Genomic DNA, 21,522 nt, shown 5'->3' on the forward strand with positions numbered 1-21,522 from the left:
CATGTGCTCTCTAGCATTTGTTATTTTTTATCAGTTTGGCATAAAAATGATATAGTATTGTTCATGTTTTTGTGTATTTTGAAATCAGTTAATTTGTTTATTAAATCTTTATTATTTGAAAGGTGGATTTAGAGAGAGAGGGAAAGACATAGATAGCTTTCATCTGCTGGCTCACACCCCAGAGAGTTTCAACAGTTGAGCCTGGGGCATGCTGGAGTCAGGAGCTTCATCCAAGTCTCCCACATCAGTGGCAAGGACCCAAGTCCTTCGTCCATCTTCTGCTGGTTTCCCAGGTGTTTAGCAGTGAGCTAAATTGGAAGTGGAGATTCCTAAACTCAAAGTGGAACTCAGATGTTATGCTGGCCTCACAGATTGCAGCTTTCCCCACTTGGCCACAATGCCAGCCCCTCTATCAATTTAATTCCTCAAAAATAGCTCAGTAATGTTGGCATCTATCTCATTTTGTTTTTTCTCTGTTATTATTCAACTTATTGATGTCTTATTTTTGTTCACATTATTCCTCTCAATTGCTCTACCTGAGGTGAGTAGGGCTGCTGTGTTGCTTAAATGAAGTGTATGCTTTAGATTACTCATTTAATGAGTGCATGTCATTCACATAGCACTTCACTGAAGTTCTACTATGTCCCAAATCCTCTTCTAGGCACAGAATTTAGACCACTTTTCTCTTAGGCCCAGATCTTGCCTTTAACATACTACTTGGAATTTAGTAGCTCATGAAATCTGCAGACTGCATAAATGAATGAATATCTAAGGGCTGTGCTTTTGTGGAGGAACTTCATAGGAGACTGAAGGAATAAAATAAATCAAAAGTATCCACAGTATATAGAATGTATACTATTTTACAAGTCACAGAGAAGAGGAAGAAGAAGGAAAGTAGTGAGACTAGAAAGTTTGTGGGAAGACTAACAGGCCCTGGTCAAGAACTTAATAAGCACATTAGGAAAGCAGTAAGGTTTCTTTTTTTTTGAGGAAATGTTTTTATTTCTAGTGATGAAATTGGCAACAGAACATTATGAAAGTTTAAAATTACAAAGAGAAATTGTCTATAATTAATAGATTCAAAATTTGACAATCAGTGAATATCATTATTAGTCATTACCAACAACAGTTATTGATTTGAAAGGCAGAGTGACAGGAAGAGGGAACCACTGTTTCACTCCCCAGACACTTGCAATAGCCAAAGCTTGACCAAGCCAAAACCAGGAACTGGGAATTCATTCTGGATGTCCCATTTGGGTGCAAGGACCCAAGCACTTCTGCCATCCTCCATCTCCTCCCAGGGTGCACACTAGCAGAAACTTGCCTAAAAGCAGAGAAGCTACCACTCAAGCCAGGCATTTGTATATGGGATGTGGGTGTGTGGTGGTGATAGCAAGCCCTCATAGATAAAAAAAAAAAGACAAAGTTATTTCTATGCCAAGGAAATTACTCTGTAGTCTTTCTCTTATAAACTACGTATTGCTGAACCTAGATAATTTTTCCTTTATTTAACAATGACATGAAAATGTCAGTTGAGTTGGCTTTCCTGAAGACCTTGTTTCTTGAATATTAGTGGCTAGCTGAGATAAATTCTTTTCATCTCTTTCTCGCTTCGGCAGCACATGTGCTCGCTTCGGCAGCACATATACTAAAATTGGAATGATACAGAGAAGATTAGCATGCCCCTGCAGAGTAAGGTTTCTTTACCTCCCTGTAGACTCTGCTCTCCAGAGGTGAACAGGGTCCTCTAAACCCACTTGCTGCACACACAAATACCTGAGTGTTGTATTCTCCCACAGGTGTTGGAGACTGATATGGTGCTCTGATTTATATTTACATAATGGCTAGTGACATCGGGCATATTCACATGTTTTGACCATTTACATTTCTTCTGAGAAATGTCTATTCAGATGTTTCTTCACTGTATTTTTTGGAGTTTTTCCAATTCATGTAAATGTTCTGGAAATCTGTAAACATTCAGAGTTTTAATTTTTCCTGCCATCTGTTCATTGTATCTACACTCTGATGTTTACTTTGTTGTGAAGAAGTATCTTAGTTGGATATACTCAAATGTCTCTGTTTTTATTTTTGTGACTATTGCTATTGGAATCTTACCCAAAAGCTATTGTGTGTTGACAATATTTAGAGTTCCCCTATGTTTACTTGGGTTTGGGTCTTATGATTACATTTTAATTCACTATGAGTTCACTTTCACATAGTGTAAGAGATGTTGGAGTCTCTTTTCAGGCTTCTACATATGGATAATCAAGTTCCTCTGCACCACTTGTGAAAGAGATTCTTCTTTCTCCAGTTCATTTTAGTTCCTTTGTTAAATATGAGTTGCTGGTAGAAATTTGGGTTTATTTCTATGCTACCAAGTCTTTTCCATTGAACTATGTGTCTGTTATTATATCAGTGCTAACACTTCTTCTTTTTTTTTTTTGCAGTTTATTTATTTGAAAGGCAGAGTTACAGAGAGGTAGAGGCAGAGAGAGAGAGAGGTCTTCCATCCACTGGTTTACTCCCCAAATGGCCACAATGGCCGGAGCTCTGTTGATCTGAATCCAAGTGTCAGGAGCTTCTTCCAGGTCTCTATGCAGGTGCAGGGGCCCAAAGACTTTGGCCATTTTCTACTTTTTTCTCAGGCTATACCAGAGAGGGGTATAAGAAGTGGAGCAGCTGGGAAACATACTGGCACCCATATGAGATGCCGGCACTGCAGACGGTGACTTTACCTGCTTTGTCATAGTGCTGACCCCTGTAATATGTCTTAAAATATGGTGTGATGTCTCCAGCTTTTTTTTGCTTTATAATATTGCTTTAGATGTTAAGCATCTCTCATGTTTCTATGTGAATTTTAGCATCATTTTTTCTAGCTCTGAGAACATCGTTGGTATGTTGATTGGGATTGCATTGAATTTGCAAATTGTTTTTGGTAGTATGGATATTTTGGTATTATTCTTCCCATTCACAAACATAAGTTTTCTGTGAGACTGTCAAAAAGCCTTGACAAAAATTGGACTTTATTACACAAAAATTCATCACTTTTTGGGATCATTTAAATCCATAATTTTGCACTAATATTTGATAAATCATTAAAGACTTTGAGCATTTTAGTAGGAGAAATTAAAATATTTATCAATTTCTTCAAATATTGTTTAGATGTGATATTCAAATATTGTTTAGAGCCATTGTCTGTATTCCCTCTAAATTAGGATCTTTTTGCTTTTTGCCTGTTAAACTTGTCCCTTGACTCAACAACCCTTTTTAATGTAATGTAAACTGAAAATGTCATTTCATAAGCTAAAAAAAATGACAAAGAAGGAAAAAGAAGGGAGGGAGGTTGAGTATATAACTATGTTCTCCGAATTTTTTCTATAAAACATATTGAATCATTTAAAAGCTAATTAAAATTAAACTCAAAATTGGACCATTATGACCAATATTTAAAACAAGTGATTAAAAACTGTAGATGTCTTCAATTTTGATTATCATTCTTCTTTAGAATATCTGAAAGAAATCCGGTTTCTCACTTTAAAATATACCAGTGTGTTAGAATTCAGTATTAAATGACTTTGTTTAAAAGTGTTATTTAATCTATTGCTTTAAGTAGTAATACTATGGCCATTGTAAAACAAAATCCTTATCATTTTTCATAAAACAGAAAGGGCCTTTAAAACATCATCACTAAAAATACTAAGAGACCTAAAATATAACATTCTTAAAACCCAAGTGATACCATTCAAAATTTTCAAATATGCAGGGATAGTTCGTGTCAAGTAACTAAATAATTGTGAAGTGTATATATGGAATAGCTTCTATAAATTCTTTTGGCAAGGGCTGGCACTGTGCCATAGTGGGTGAGGCTGCCACCTGCAGTGCTGGTATTCCATAGGGGCATCAGTTCAAGACCTGGCTGCTCCACTTCCTATCCAGCTCTCTGCTATGGCCTGGGAAAGCATTATAAAATGGTCCAAGTCCTTGGGCCCCTGCACCTGTATAGGAGACCAGGAAGAGGCTCCTGGCTCCTGCCTTCCAGTCAGCACAGCTCCAGCCATGGAGGCCAACTGTGGAGTGAACCAGTGAATGGAAGACCACTCTCTCTGCCTCTCCTTCTCTCTCTGTGTAATTCTGACTTTCAAATAATATAAATAAATCTTCAAAAAATTCTTTTGGCAAATAGATGAAGCTACTTGTTATACATTTCAAATAAATAGCAAACATACTAGAAAAATATATTGAATAAAATTTAAGCAACTCATAGCTATACACAGAAATTTCTCACCATAACAACATAGCAACCACTAAATTTCCAAATTCAATTTTCCACAACTTAGAATCTTTAACTCCAGAAGGAGTACAAAATTGACAGAACAGTGGCCTATGTATCAGGATACCTAATGCTAATACAGAATTATCCCTGCCACAACTTACCTATGTGACCTTGAACAGTTCACTTAACTTCTCTGGGCTTGGCATTTAGCATCCTCATGTGATAAAGGAGGCTTGGATAAGATCAGTTGTACTCTATCTTGAGACTTCAATGATCTCTCAGTTTCCAAACAGGCACCTTAAGGGAAAGTAAGCCTTTAGATCAAAGCTTACATTTTTAAATACAAATATATTTTAAACTGTTTCTACAACTAGTACAAAACAACACATTCAAATGTGTACCATGCCACTTTTCAATATTTGGGAATAATTAATGCATCATTTTAGAGCATTGTCTTGAGGCCAGTGCTGTGGTGTACCTAGTAAAGCCACTGCATGCAGTGGGGGCATCCCATATGGAGGCCGGTTCAAGTCCAGGCTGCTCCACTTTCCATTCAGTTGTCTGCTATAGCCTGGGAGAGCAGTAGGAAGTTGGCCCAAGTCCTTGGGCCCCTGAATCTGCATGGGAGACCCTGAAGAGGTCCTGGCTCCTGGTTTCAGATTGGCATATCTCTGACCTTTTAGGCCATCTGGGGAGTGAACCAGCAGATGGAGGACCTCTCTCTCTCTCTCTTCCTCTTGTTCAATATCTGTGTAACTCTGACTTCCAAATAAATAAATAAATAAATCTTTAAAAAATCAAAAGAATATTGTCTGGCACACAGTGAACCACTAAGTACAAGATATTATTAGTAATATTAGATTGAAATATTGAAATGAACTAGGCAATAAGCCTTAAGATGCAAATTAATACCAAGAAATATAATCTCAAATTTCTGTGTTCAACAAGGTAGTCTCTTTTTCACTACTAACTTTATACTAAATAAGATATTTTGATATTTTGTTAAGAGTAAATTTATCGGGGGCCAGCGCTGTGGCTCACTTGGTTAATTCTCCACCTGTGGTGCTGGTATCCCTTATGGGCAAAGTGTTCTAGTCCTGGTTGCTCCTCTTTCAGTCCAGCTTTCTGCTATGGCCCAGGAAGGCAGTGGAGGATGGCCCAAGTGCTTGGGCCCTGCACCCGGATGGGAGACCAGGAGAAAGCACCTGACTCCTGGCTTTGGATGGGCACAGCTCCAACTGTGGCAGCCATTTGGGGACTGAACCAATGGAAGGAAGACCTTTCTGATTTCTCACTGTATATAACTCTACCTGTCAAATAAAAAAATATTAGTTTTTCATAAAAACTGCAGTATTGAAAAAGTTCTAAAATCCCTCTAATTCTAAATGTCTGTGACTGCTAACTCATTAGCACATATTGCATTCTTTACATCTGGGTAATCATGATAATTCACTTTTAAATGATTACAGGTCTGCTGTTGTATATAAATACATGCTTTTCCAAAAATCATACAATAAGCAGGCTACATACTGTACTTCAAGTAAAACTGCCATATCCAGTCCTACAATTGTAAATAAGACAGTTTCAATTGTTCAGCATTATCAATTATAAATTCCAATCGTGTAGCAATACTCATAAGAATTTAGGGGGCTGATGCTGTGGAGTAGCAAGTAGAGCTGTGGCTTGCAGTGCTGACATTCCAATTGGGTGCCAGTTCAAGTCCTGGCTACTCAAATTACTATCCATCTTTCTAGGCAAGTAAGACTTACTATCCAGCAGTAGATGATGGCCCAGCCCTTGGGCTCCTGCACCTGCATAGGAGACCCAAAAGAAGCTGCTGGCTCCTGGCTTTGTATTGGCAGAGCTCCAGCCATTGTGGCCAAATGGGGAGTGAACCAGTGGTTGGAAGACTGCTCTCCCTCTCTCTCTCTCCTTCTCTGTGTAACTCTGACTTTCAAGTAAAATAAATGAATCTTTTTTTAAAAAGGATGAAATAAAAAGGAAGATGAAGATTACAAAATTGTTTAATTTTTTTAATAAATATAAATTTCCAAAGTACAGCTTTTGGATTACAGTGGCTTCCCCTCCCCAAAACATCCCTCCCACCCATAATCCTCCTATTTCCTGCTTCCTCTCCCATCCCAGAAGATTACAAAATTGTATGAAGGACATTTGTACAGTAAACAAATATACTGATTTCCTATGCAATATTTGAATACTTGAAGCAGGAACGCTAAGTACTTCTTTGCCAAAATAACATGTTTTGTCCAGTGTAAAACCCATTTGCCATCCCAATACACAAAGGGATTTGGGGCAAGAAGGAAAAAAGAAGTCCACACATGCAGAAATTTTAAGCAAAACAAAATAGAGAATGTATTTAGTTTCATGAAAATCACACAAGAATTAATAGTATTCCACCCATTTCCAACAAATATTTTTAAGTTTAATGAATGAATAAATTTTCAGTTACATAGCAGAAAACTTCTACCCTCTCCCATAAAACTGAAAAAGAAACTTTTTAAAAGTAAAAACTGATGAAAGAATTCTGCAATACATGTTAATGTTAAGTAGCCCAGCAGAGTTTATTTAGAAATACAAACACACACACAGAAAATAAATACATTAAAATCTTACTGAATAGTCCAGTAATAGTTCAGGATCCAATATGTGTGCAAAAGATTCTGGATTTCCCAGTCACTTTGTATAGGAAATGATGTGCTTTGCTATGTAGCATGTACCTTTAGATTCCTGAACACCTCCACTTTGCTTCTTACCCTGAGTCCCAGCAAATACAGGAACACAGCTGTTGAGTCATTCATTTTCTGGATTTGGGAATATCAAAGAATTAATGAGTATAGAAAGTTGTACAGCAAAGACCAAGAATATCCAAGGGAGTTCAGGAAAATCAATTGAACAAGTCAAACTACTATGAATGTATACTGAATGCTCTGTTTTTAATATGTCTTACTTACCTAAAAAGACATGAGGGCTATTGCTCTCTCTCTTAATACAACTAAGGAGAAGATATCACCAGTGCTCAAGAAAAATGAATACACAGCAGAGCTAATACAAAATCCCAAAATTCCAAAATAGAAAAACTGGATATGCACTCCTTACACACACCCTGAAGTGGCAATGAAGTAGAACAAATCTAAAATTAGAAAAAATTCTTTTTTTAAAGATTTATTTATTTATTTTAAAGTCAGAGTTGCACAGAGAGAGGCAGAGAAGAGAGAGGGGTCTTCCATCCACTGGTTCTCTCCCCAGTTGGCTGCAATGGCCAGAGTTGTGCCAATCCAAAGCCAGGAGCAAGGAGCTTCTTCCAGGTCTCCCACATGGGTGCAGGGGCCCAGGACTTGGGCCATCTTCTACTGCTTTCCCAGGCTTTAGCAGAGATCTGGATCCATATGAGCTGCCAGCACTGCAAGTGGTGGCTCTACCCACTATGCCACACCACTGGCCCTGAAAATTCTTGTCAAATTAAGAACATTTAACCTTTGTTTTAGAGTGCATTATTAAAATATCTAAACTGGGGGAATACATAATTTCTTTCTTTAGAAATCAGAAGAGAAAAAGAACACTTCAAGCCTACTGTGACACCACACAGAAGGAATGGAGAATCATGACCTCAATTAGCCTAGGGACAGAATAAAAGGGAGGGAAATAGGAACAACAGAATTAAGATGAATAAGCTTTGAGAGCTGAGGGAATCTGAATGTAAAGAAAAGGCATGCAGTTAACTGAAACAATAGAGATAAGTCTGAGATGAAAAAACATTGTTAAGTCATATTAATGGGGCCAGAGCTGTGACTTAGTAAAGTAAAAAAAAATCTCAAATTTGTTTTTAAATTATATAATTAAAAAAGATTAAAAAAAGATGTTCAATCTTAAGTCTCTACAGCATAAGATATACATCAATTTTCCCAGGTTCTATTTGCATTTATTAACAAAGTTTCATGGGTATAATCACTAAAGTGGCTCCAATAAGTCTTTTTATAAAAATTATTTTTTATTTTGACAGGCAGAGTGGACAGTGAGAGAGACAGAGAGAAAGGTCTTCCTTTTTCTGTTGATTTACCCCCTAGTGACCGCTGCCACCAGTGTGCTGCGGCTGGCACATGGCGCTGATCCAAAGCCAGGAGCCAAGTGCTTCCTCCTGGTCTCCCATGCAGGTACGGGGCCCAAGCACTTTGGCCATCCTCCATTGCACTCCTGGGCCATAGCAGAGAGCTGGACTGGAAGAGGAGCAACTGGGACAGAATCTGGCTCTCCCAGCAGGACTAGAACTTGGTGTGCCTGCACCGCAGGTGGAGGATTAGCTTATTGAGCCATGGTGCCTGCCTCCAAGAAGTCTTAACCTGGGATGCAACTAAATTTAACAAGGATACTCAATAGGAATTTTAGAAGAATTCCAAAATATGTATCAGAATAAAAATACTTTACTTGGTACATCTCATTTTAACTATACTATTGTCTAAATTTCCAAATGTCAGATGTACTAAAAAAATCCCCAAAGCAGCAGAGTTGGTCCGACATGATGAGGAATAAAATAAAGAAAATGAGAATTCGCAGATCCCAGATTAAAATAACCAAGAAGGCCCAATAACAGAAAACTCAATGTCTTCATACACTAACATTTATTACCTCAGATTTATTTAACAAAAAGGTGATTATTCCAGCTACATCCCATTAGGTAGCCCAATTTTACCTGCTAAATCCATTTAAAAAAAGCACCTCATGATATATTACTAAAATCATATTGCTATATGCCATCCACCATGTCCACTGTACCTTATACCTAATGTTAACAGATTTGATGAAAATCAGTAGATAAATGATGTGTTTTAACCAAGTGTGGGAAATGTCTTTTGTTCAACGTTTTTCCAAAAACCCCTCAGTCTCAGTTTGCCTTCACATTGAAAAGACACTTCTGAGGTTTACTAATCAGTCCAGCTTCTTCGGGCCTCCCTCCAATGAAAGGGGCTAAAATCCATCAAAATAAACTCTAGGCACTGTCCTTGTGCTCCCTGTGACTTTTTCACTCTAGGGGCTCACAAACCTTCTAAATTCTTTAGATCACCTGTGATGTCCATTAGTTCTCAAAGACTATGATGCAAGTAATTTCCCCTCTTGGAACCTTGTTATTAACTGTGCTGTATGAGAAATGAAGTCTCCTACACACCTTGTGCTTACGATTCTCCAAACCATGTTGCCTGCTAGGACTTTGGCCATGAATATAGGACAGCAATACCTGAACATGATTACTGAGATCTCCTTAATAAAGGATAGACTGGGGCCAGCACTGTGGTGCAGTGGTGTAATCCTTTACCTGCAGTGCTGGCACCCCATATGAGCACCAGTTCTAGTCCCCATTTCTCCTTTTCCCATCCAGCTCTCTGCAATAGCCTGGGAAAGCAGTAGAAGCTGTTCCAAGTGCTTTGGTCCCTGCCAAAATGTGGGAGACCTGGAAGCTCCTAGCTCAGATTGGCCCAGCTGCAGACATTGCAGTCATTAGGGGAGTAAATGAGCATATGGAAGACCTTTCTCTCTGTCTCTTCCTTTCACTGTCTGTAAGTACACCTGTCAAATACGTAAATAAATTCTATATATATATATATTTACATTTATTTATATATATTTATGTATATAAATATATTCATATATAAAATATATTATGCTTTATCATATAATATATTATATAATATATAATAATTATAAACAGATAATATTATATAATTTACTAAAACTATTATATATATTATATATATATATTATTGAGATGACTTCAATAGCCAGAGTGTGGCCAGGTTGAAGCCAGGAGCTCCTCCTCCAATGTGTGTGGCAGCAACCCAGGCACTTGGACCATCTTTCACTGCTTTTTCAATCCATTGGTATGGAGCTGGATCAGAAATAATTATATATTTATATATAAATAAATTCATATGTAATATTTATATATAATTATATATTATATATTTATGATAATTATATGTAATTCCATATTATGTATAGAAATATATAATATATATTATAATATATAAATATATATACGATGGATCAAAATGCGGCATTCTCCATTTGGCAGAAGAGACAGGCTCCAATATCTACTGTCTATGTCAGTATGTCAGTATAATGCAGGAGGTAACCCCTCTACCAAATAAGAAAAGCTATTTCAGTTCAGCTGGACATCATTCTGCTGACTGTTGACCTTATTACTGTTAGTCTGGATGCTTTCATTGGTTGCAATCCAGAGACCCAATTTTCCCATAGATATAAACATCAGCAAACATGAAAATTTGGTAAGAAAAGCTTAAACTGAGAGTTATGATTAATAACTATTTTAACAAAATTTCTCAGAACCCATCTAATCCAAACCTTGGACAATTGGGAGCTGTTGTACTTAGCCCACCCATAATCAAAATGGATTCTAAATCCTTCAACTGCAAGGAGAGTATCATAGACATTAATGCTCCAAACGGATCCAGTTCCCTGCTAATGTGTCTGGAAAAGCAGCACAGGGTGACTCAAATATTGGGGCTCCTGCACCCATGTGAGAGACCTGGAAGAAGCCCCTGGCTCCTGATATCAGTCTGGCCTAGCCACAGTCATTGCAGCCATTTGAGGAGTGAACAAACCAGGAGGAAGATCCATCTCTCCCACTCTCTCTTTCTAGTGCTTCCTTTCAAATTCATAAATAGACCTTTAAGAAAGTTGATCACTTCAATAAATTTGCCATTGCTCAGTCATGATGACTTTTACTACCTTAAGTTCTTTTTCAAAAGATTTATTTATTGGAAAGGCAGAAAGAGGAGCTGGTGGTTGTGGTGCAGTGGACAAAGTTGCTATCTGTTACATTGCCATCCTGTATGTGCACCAGTTCAAGTACCAGCTATTCCATTTCTGATCCAGCTCCTTACCAATGGACTGAAAAAGCAGGGAAAGTTGGCCCAAGTGCTGGGATGCTGCCACGCACAGCGGAGGAAAAGCTCCTGGCTTCAACCTGGCCACACTCTGGCTATTAAAGTCATCTCAAAAATGAATTAGGTGGTGGAAGATTTCTGTCTCTCCCTCTCCATGTAACTCTTTCAAATAAGTAATTAAATATTTTAATATGATAAAAAATGGCAGAGAGACACAGAGACAAAGAGAGAAGGAAAGAGAAGCAGAGAGATATCCCATCTGCTGGTTCACTTTCTATATGGCTACAACTGTGCAAGACCAGGTTTCAAGTCCCCATTGAGGTTACAGTTCTCCAAATTAGATGACAAGAAGGAAAGAATTTGAGCTATTATCCATTGCTTCCCAGAGATATTAACATGAAACTGATTTGGAAGTGGAGTACCCAAAACTCAGATTAGCACTGCAATATATGATGCGGGCATCTGTTGTGATGGTTAACAAATTGGAAAACCTAGAGGAAAAATCAACAGATTCCTGGACATACACAATATACCAGAATTGAGTCATGAAGACACATAGAAAAGCTAAACAAATCAAAAACCAAGACAGAGATTGGATGAGTAATAAAGACCCTCCCAAGAAAGAAAAGTCCAGGATCAGACAGCCTCACTATTGAATTCTACAAGTCTTTTAAAGAACGAATGCTTCTCAAACTATTCAACACAATTGAAAGAGAGACAATCCTCTCAAACTACTTCTATTAATCTGACAATGACTGATTCTATCATTTATTTATACATAATGTTGAGAAAATCAGAAGTATTTGTTAGGACTTCTGCTAAAATGCACTAGATTTATAATTTTTAAATACATCTTTCCTAGATGTAATGCAGTCCTTTGCTACTTTAGAGTATCAGAAATTTAAAATGTTGGACTGGTGCTGCGGTGGAGCAGGTTAACACCCTGGCCTGAAGCTCCAGCATCCCATATGGGGGCCGGTTCAATACTCAGCTGCTCCACTTCTGATCCTGCTCTCTGCTATGGCCTGGCAAAGTAGTAGAAGATGGCCCAAGTCCTTGGGCCCCTGTACCCATCTGGGAGACCTGGAACTAGCTCCTGGCTCCTGGCTTCGGATCAGCACAGCTCTGGCAGTTGCAATCAATTAGGGAGTGAACATCAGATGGAAGACCTCCCTCTTTCTCTCTGGCTCTCCTCTCTGTCTGTAACTCAACTTGTAAATAAATAAATAAATAAATCTTTAAAACAATTAAGAAATTTAAAAAGGGAAAGATTTTTAAAAGATGTATTTATTTATTGTGAGGCAGAGTGACAGATATAGAGAGGAAGAGAAAGAGAGGTCTGCTATCCACTGGTTCACCCCTAAATGGCCAGAATGGCTGGAGCTGGGCGGATCTGAAGCCAGGTGCCAGAAGCCAGGAGTCAGCAGCTTCCTCCAGGTCTCTCACATGGGTGCAGGGGCCCAAGCACTCAGGGCATATTCCACTGCATTCCTAGGCCATTAGCAAAGAGCTGGATTGGAAGTGCAGGAGCAGGGACTCAAACTGGTGCCCATGTGGGATGCTGGTGCTGCAGGTGGATGCTTAATCTACTATGCCACAGAGTGGGCCCAGGGAAAGGTTTTAGGAAGACATCTTTCATGTAGACTAGGCTGCAATATTGCAAGGTAAGGTTTAGCTTTTATTTCCACACATCAGTATTCATCTTTTAGCAACTATAAATACTGAATATCATACATATAGACATAAATATAGGTAACTGCAGATTTTGTTGTCATTCTTTCTAATTCTCTTTTAATGTCTGCTAATAGGCCATCTTATGGATTATTATATTGATGTTACCTGTACACAACCATCAGGCATTTCCACTGTTGAATGTGTTTATGTGTACAGGTAGTTTTGTTTGTGTGTACATGAATGCACACTTGATGGAGATAGCACTGACAGTAATACTGTGAGAACTCCTAATGCTGATTTCAAACTTTCTGTCCTCCGCAGAGATGGCTGTCATTGAAATAGACCACAGGGCCCCTTTGCTGTTGTGGACTGAAATGTGCCTCCCTAAAACTCAAACACTGAAGTGCTAACCACCAACATGACTCTACCTGAAGAAAGTGCTTTTAAGCAGATCAAATGATAGATGTGTCTGTCACATCAGAGAAGGGCTTCTGGAAAAATCGAGCCTATTAGCATCTTGATCTGATATTTTCAAACTCTACAACTCTGAGAAGTAAAATTCCATGATTTAAATCATATTCTCTGTGGTATTTTCTTAGCAAATTAATATATCCTCATTTCTGCTAGCATTTTCTGCTGTCATCTAGAAGGTCCTTGTGATTAGCAGAGAAATATAGAAAGTAAAAACTATGATTTTAGATTACCAAGTATCTACTAACATAAAAAAGATATCCCAGAAGCAACCTACTACCATCCTCCAGGACCCAGAAAAAAAAAAAAAAAAAAACAGGAATGAGTCAAGTTGTGGGGCAGTAGAAAAGTGAATAATGAAAGATCACAGCAGAAGTAAATAAGGAAGGGTTTGATGCTGTGGTGTAGTAGGTTAATGCCTTGTCCTGCTGTGCATGCATCCCATATGTTGTTGCTAGAAGACCAGGTTCTCCACTTCCAATCCAGCTCCCTACTAATGCACCTGGGAAATTGGTGGAAGATGGACCATGTTCTTGGGTGCTGGCACCCACATGAGAGACTTGGAAGAAGCATCTGGCCTTTCAAATAAAGAAATCTTAAAAAAATAGAAGCAGTGTTAGCACTGTTGGAAAAACAGACACATAGTTCAATGGAAAAAATAGGCAGCTGAAATAAACTGACTTTTCTACAGCCAACCCCTATTTAATAAAGGAAATAAAACAAACAGGAGAAAGAAGAATCCCTTTAGCAAATGGTTTAAAGGAAAGTGATTATCCATATGTAGAAGCCTGAAAAGATACCCCAACACCTCATACACTATGTAAAAGCAACTCAAGGTAAATTAAAAGTCTAAATATAAAACCAAAACCTTGAGAGCTTGTTTTGAGGTTCTAGCAGGGGAGCGCAGCTACTCGTATACCCTTGACCGAAGACCAGTCCTCCTCTAGCGGGGAAGGTCGTCCTCTTCGACGGAGCACGCAGCTTCGGGAGGGACGCACATGGAGTGGTGAGGGAGGAAGGGGACACCCGCCTAGCCAGCCAGATCAGCCGAAGCAACCCTGGCGATCAATGGGGTGACAGATGTCGCAGCCAGATCGCCCTCACATCCTGAGTTCATGCCTGAGCTGAGGGAAGGAAGCAATGCCGTCGGATCTGGCCGCTCTGCGGGAGTCTGAGGAACAACTCGCACCAGGTGGCCGCCGTTCCGTTGTCATGGGTAAAGGAGACCCCAACAAGCCGAGGGGCAAAATGTCCTCCTATGCCTTCTTCGTGCAGACGTGCCGGGAAGAGCACAAGAAGAAACACCCTGACTCTTCGGTCAGTTTCACAGAATTCTCTAAGAAATGCTCGGAGAGATGGAAGACCATGTCTGCAAAGGAAAAGTCCAAGTTTGAAGATATGGCAAAAAGTGATAAAGCTCGTTATGACAGGGAGATGAAAAATTACGTTCCTCCCAAGGGTGCTAAGAAGGGAAAGAAAAAGGATCCTAATGCTCCTAAAAGACCACCATCTGCCTTCTTTCTCTTTTGCTCTGAACATCGCCCAAAGATCAAAAGTGAACACCCTGGCCTGTCCATTGGGGACACTGCAAAAAAATTGGGTGAGATGTGGTCTGAACAGTCAGCCAAAGATAAACAACCATATGAACAGAAAGCAGCTAAGCTAAAGGAGAAATATGAAAAGGATATTGCTGCATACCGTGCCAAGGGCAAAAGTGAAGCGGGAAAGAAGGGCCCTGGTAGGCCCACAGGCTCAAAGAAGAAGAATGAACCTGAAGATGAGGAGGAAGAAGAGGAAGAGGAAGAAGATGAAGATGATGAGGAAGAGGATGAAGATGAAGAATAAATGGCTATCCTGTAATGATGAGTGTGGAGTGTGCGTGTGTGCTCAGGCAGTTGTTTTGCTAAGAATGTGAATTCAAGTGCAGCTCAATATTAGCTTCAGTATAAAAAAAACTGTACAGATTTTTGTATAGCTGATAAGATTCTTTGTAGAGAAAATACTTTTTTTAAAAAATGCAGGTTGTAGCTTTTTGAGGGGCTACTACATACAGTTAGATTTTAAAGCTTCTGATGTTGAATGTTCCTAAATATTTAATGGTTTCTTTAATTTCTTGACTTGTGTATGGTAGCACAGCAAAGTTGTAGGAATTAGTATCATTTGTAAATTTGGATTTTTTGTTAGGATGTTGCATTCTGTGTTGTTTTTTTTAAAAAAATTTTGTAATAAAATTATGTATGTTAAAAAAAACCCAAAACCTAAGTAAACATATGAGAAACTGTAAAACATTAGCATAGACAACAGTTTTGGGTCAGATTCCAAAAGCACAAGTAACAAAATAAAATATACAAATTTGAGCATATCAAATTAAGATACATCTTCATAACAAAGTAATCAACAGAGTGAAGATACAATGGACAGAATGGCAGGAAACATTGAAAACTCTGACTATGACAAAACATTGATAGCCAGAACATACATATATAGAACTGGAAAAACTCCAAACAAGAAGCAAAATGTACACGTAAGAAATGGGCAATGATCAGAATAGATGTTTCTCAGAAGAAGAAATCTCAATGGTCAAGACATATATGAACATGCCCAATATCACTAGCCATTAGGGAAATGTAAATCAAAACCAATAGCAGACTCCATCTGTGGGAGAAGACAATGCTTGGGTTTTCATTTGTGCAGCAAGTGGGTTTAGAGGACCCTGTTCACCATTAGAGGGCAGAGTCTACATGGAAGTAAAGAATCCTTAATACTTTCCTAATGGGCTTGTTGAATTCTTGACTAGTGCCTATTACCTTTGCCACAACCTTTCCAGTCTCACTACTTTCCTTCTTCTTCCTCTTCTCTATAGCTTGCAAAAACAGTATATCTTCTATATACGGAGGATACTTTTGTTTTGTTTTATTCCTTCTGTCTCATGATGTTCCTCTAAGAAATCACAACCCTCCAAATATTCATTCATTTATGCAGTCTGCAGTTTTCATGGGCTACTACATGGCAAAGTACTAGGTTAAAGGAAAGGTATAGGTCAGGAACTGAGCAAAGTTCACAATGATGTAGCCATTGGGGAAATGAACCTGATGGAAGACCTCTCTCTCTCTCTCTCTCTCTGCCTCTCCTTCTCTCTCTGTGTAGCTCTGATTTTCAAATAAATAAATAAATCTTTAAAAACTAACTAAATAAATATACTAATAACCTGGTGGCAACACCTTTCTATCAGAACATGTGAAGCACTCAAACACAGTTTGTCCCAGAAAGTCAGCCATAGTTTTCAAGGGCACATCTTCTACTCCATTTGTGGACATCTCTGTGTGGCGTAAGGGGTACTTATTTCTTCCATTCTTCTTTCTTACCACTCTCACAGTTATAACTTCTATTGATGCTTCCACAGAGCAGTCTTTATGAAATTGTAGAACTAATATCCTCCCATTTCAAAAATGTCATGGGTTTAAACACAGAACCCAAAATAAGACAAGTAACTGGCCTTCTTAATTACACAGTGTGGAATGTAAGATTCTCAGTGGAGCACTGGGTAACTGTAAAGTACTGGGCAGAGAAAAAGATGTTACTTATATGTATTTATGATGCTGTAATTCTCCACTTTATGCAAACTCAGATTAAAAGGGCTCCAGTTAGTGGGCAACACTGTTGCATAGTGGGTAAAGCTACTGCCTGCAGTGTCAGCATCCTATATGGGTGCCGGTTGGGATCCTGGCTGCTGCACTTCCCATCCAGCTCTCTGCTGTGGCCTGGGAAAACAGTAGAAGATGGCCCAAATCCCTCATCTCCTGCACCCACCTATGAGACCTGGACAAAGCTCCTGGCTTCTGGTTTTGGATCCAAACAGCTCCAGCCATCCATCTCTGCTTCTACCACTCTGTAACTCTGCCTTTCAAATAAATAAATAATTATTTTAAAAACCAGCTTCATCCCAGAAGAAGCTCCTGGCTTCAGACTGGCACAGCTCCAGCTGTTGCTGCCAATTGGGGAGTGAACCATCGGACAGAAGACGTCTCTCTCTCTTTCTCTCTCTCTCCTCTCTCTGTGTAACTCTTTCAAATGAATAAATAAATCTTTAAAAAAGTAGCTCCAGTTATTGACAACACAGTAGACTTGCATTAATTTTAGTTCTCTTCTTATTTTGCAAAGGGATCAGTGGCAGGTCAAAACAGTTGACAGCCTTGCTAACAGGAGAAGAAATAGCTGAAGACAGAATATGAAAAGCAGCCAAATACATCATCAAAGAAAGAGAAGTGGACCCCATCCAACACAAACCTTTAAAAGTGGATGCTCACAATTAACGAGTGAAACAGCTGCCCACTGAAATCTTATCTAGGGAGGGAAGATGTCCTAAGTTCTGCTTCTGTAAACTCCAGTCATAAAGCTATCCTAATAAATCTGTCCCCAGCATCTCTTTTACAAACATACTGGACCCCCTGACCATTGGAAATGTGGACCTAAGTCATGAAGGCTGCCATTTAAACCCACCAATGCTGTAACAGCTAAGAAACTTGAATTTGATGCTCAGTTCTCAGGAAATCATTCCAGCTGAGCCTAGGGCCATTAATAGAAACTCCTTGGATCCTCCCCTGTCTCTGTGTCTGTTTGAAAGAAGGGAGTTTTCCCACCCCAGGTTTCTGGAACAGCTTCAAATTCCACATTGGAAAAATCTGATAATTAATATGAGAGGGATCAATGCACACTTCACACTGCTCCCCACCAGGAAGATGAGGTGCAAGATGAGAGCAGTGGGGCAGATCCTAGTCAGATCCTTCTGCCCACCCCTCTGCTGCCCCAGGCTCCCTGCTGAAGGCCACCCAGCCCCACCCTGCAGGAACCAGCCCAGGAAACATCAAGAGGCCCAGCCTGACTGCATTCTGAGACCACCCACAGTGGGAACCCAGCTTATTTAACTGTGGAGAGCCGGAGTCTTTCTGCCTTCCTTCCCTGCGTGTGCATGTTCCCAGAATGCTGCCCCCTCTCTCCTGTAACCACTAAATAAAGCACATTAGGGACAGTTTGGGTGAGGTCCTGCAGGAGAGATTCCAGGCACTGGGAGCCTGGGAAGTGGAGGTGGGAGACAGAACAGCCCGGGTCCCAGTCCTGACCTCGGGGGAAGCTGCCATGATCGATGGCACCCTGGCACCCACCCTTCTCCCACACATGTCCCCGCCCCTTCCTGCATGCCAAACCTGCAGCAGAAAGTCCCTGGAGCAGGTACCCTTTCTTCCGGACACACGGGGAGCGATTCGGGGAGTGGCGGGAAGAGACTCCCTGGTAAGTGGGACCCACAGGTGGAGGATGAAGAGGGAAGACGCAGTAGGAGGCAGGCTTAGGGTGAGCACTTGGAAACTGCCTGGGATCGCACGTGCAGAGCAGCAAATGGAGTAAATGCCAGAGAAGGAGAAGCACAGCCCCCAGGGCTGACCCTGATCAGGGAATGAACTCCCTCTGTTCCAACTCAGGCCCCAGGGAATGGCAGCAGCACACGCATGTGCACAGGCATTCAGAAGGCATAATACATCTGAGCTCCTGGGAACTCTGGGAAATGGAGTACAGGCCGCAGCATCCCTAGAGACACCAGCTGACCCTCCCAAAGGCTGTAGTCGGGGCTGGGTGCCCACAACCAGAGGGCCTTTGCTTTTATTCAGTCCCTCCTTCCTTTCCTTCCCCCCACCAAAATCTCAGGGATCAGTTGCTTTCTTCCTTTCCTGAATCAAATCTGAAAGAGTGACACTCACTGCTGCTAACTGACCCCAAATCCTGGCTCCCTCATAACCTCTGTCTCTTCCAGAAAAATCTTATTTACTACTTTGGCCCTAGAAATCATAAATGACTATGATAGAATGTAGCTTTTAACAGAGGTGTAGAAGGCATGGTTTAATATCCAGTTTTGAGAATACAATTTTCATTTGTGTTTTATTGATGTTTATAGTTCTTTTAAGATTTATTGATTTATTTGGAAGTCAGAGTTACAGAGAAGGAGAGGCAGAGACAGAGAGAGAGAGAGAGGTTTACCATCTGCTGGTTCACTCCCCAATTGGCAGCAGCAGCACAGCACCGACCCCTTATAGTTCTTTTCAAATCATTTTAAACTGTCTTTTTATTCATCTAGTACAGAGACAGAAGAATGGACACAGAGCTAACATAGCTGCGTATTCAAAGAGACAGGTTAAGGGGTTAAATGCCTTATATCATAGCATTTATACCTTAGATTAATTCTGGGGACAGTATTATCTGGAGTTTACAAAATAGAAACTGAATGGAAAGAGCTTAGAAAAGCATGGTGTTTTTTAATATCATAAAAAAGTCTAAGTTAAGGGCCAATCAAGGGGCCAGCACTGTGGCATAGCATGTAAAGCATTGACATTCCATATGGGTGGAGGTTGAACCCGGCTACTCTGCTTTCGATCCAACTCTCTGCTATGGCCAGGGAAAGCGGTGGAAGATGGCCCAAGTCCTTGGGCAGCTGCATCTGTGTGGGAGACCCAGAAGAAGCTCCTGGCTGCTGGCATCAGATCAGTACAGCTCGAGCCATTGTGACCAATTGGTGGGTGAACCAAAAGATGGAAGATGTCTCTCTGTCTCTCTCTCCCCTTCTACTCTGTGTAACTCTGACTTTCAAATAAATAAATAAATCTTTTTTAGAGAGCCAATCAACATATAACACTAGCTTAAAAATCTTTCTTTTCTCTTGGGTCTCAGTTTTTAAAATCTGATTTATCAAAAGGAAAAAATGTGAGTGAGATGAAGAGTACCTACAAAAATAATTTACTGTAATTATTTACTGTAATAATTTACTGTAATGATGTACTGTAATTTACTGTAATATTTTACTATAAAGAACCACATAGGATTATAACTTGTCTAGAAAACAAAGGAGATTCAAAGTTGCTATTATTTCATGGTTATTTGTTCTTATTTTTAATATCAAGATAGTATATAAATATTATGCACTCCTAGGTATTTGTGTGTTCTTTGATATGTTTTATTTTTTAATCAGAAATTCAAAGAGATAACTGGGTAACATGGAGTTCTGTGTTTCTGATTACTTCTCTCAATTAGAGATCATGGGATTAGAGTTAGTGCTAGATTAAGAATGCTTCAATCTTTATCCACTGACTTCACACCAGCATTTACTATGTTAAACAATATTCTTTGGGTAGATGGCTCTTTCTTGCCAGACTGTAAACTTCATGGGGTCTAGAAACATATTTGCTTTGACACTAAAACTCAGCATCTTGACAGTCAGTCTTTTAGTTGAATAAATACATGATATACAAAATAAATATTTCTGCCCCTCAAGAACTGCCTAAGAGAGAAGAAAATAGAAATCAATTTGATGACTCTCAGTATTAGGTGAATATATAATTTGTCATTCTGACATAAGCCTTGTCATAAAAAGGGCATATGAATAATCACACAGAGTTGAAGTGCATGAACACCTAGGGCCAAGTGGATTAAATGTTCAGCCTAGCTATGTAAGGCATTCCATGTCAATAGGAGAGGAAGGAGGAAGAGGGGAGGGAGTGTAGGTGGGAAGGTGGTTATGGTGGGAAGAATCACCATGCTCATTACTTAGCAGCAAAGAGAGAATCTGTGATCATTTGTTGCTTAAGAAAGGGTGATAGGCATTATTTAATTAAAATGCAGGCATCACTGTTCTCCTGTCTCTGAAATAGGAAGTCTATAACTCAGAATTCCTTGCTGTTTCATCAAAAACAATTCAAAACAAAAACCTAATTAAGCATAAGTGGAAGTTGTGCATTAGAAGTCTATTCTAATCTCTAGGAGGTTCAGGGGTTGGAAAATTCATCTAAAATCTTGCTGAAAAATGTCCCACATATTTTCCATGAACACTACCCTGAAGCATAAGCTTTTTAAAAAAAAGATTTATTTATTTGAAAGTCAGAATTACAGAGAGAGGAGAGGCAGAGAGAGAGAGAGAGAGAGAGAGAGAGAGAATCTTCCATCTGCTGGTTTACTCCCCAATTGGATGCAATGGCCAGAGCTGAGCTGATCCAAAGCCAGGAGCTAGGAGTTTCTTCCAGGTCTCCCATGTGGGTTCAGGGGTCCAAGGACATGGGCCATTTTCTACTGCTTTCTCAGGCCACAGCACACCTGGATTGGAAGTGGAGCAGGCTGGACTCCAACCGGTGACCATATGGGATG

The 21,522-nt window shown here is 39.7% G+C and overlaps 1 pseudogene; it reads left to right on the plus strand.

The window, feature by feature from the left end:
* Positions 1-1,624: 1,624 nt before the first annotated feature.
* On the plus strand, positions 1,625-1,690 carry LOC149122717 (U6 spliceosomal RNA; annotated as a pseudogene).
* Positions 1,691-21,522: the final 19,832 nt, after the last annotated feature.

The sequence above is a fragment of the Oryctolagus cuniculus genome, chromosome 13 (assembly GCF_051225735.1).
Source record: "Oryctolagus cuniculus isolate XC-2025 breed Fujian yellow rabbit chromosome 13, ASM5122573v1, whole genome shotgun sequence".
In the NCBI taxonomy this organism is placed as follows: domain Eukaryota; kingdom Metazoa; phylum Chordata; class Mammalia; order Lagomorpha; family Leporidae; genus Oryctolagus; species Oryctolagus cuniculus.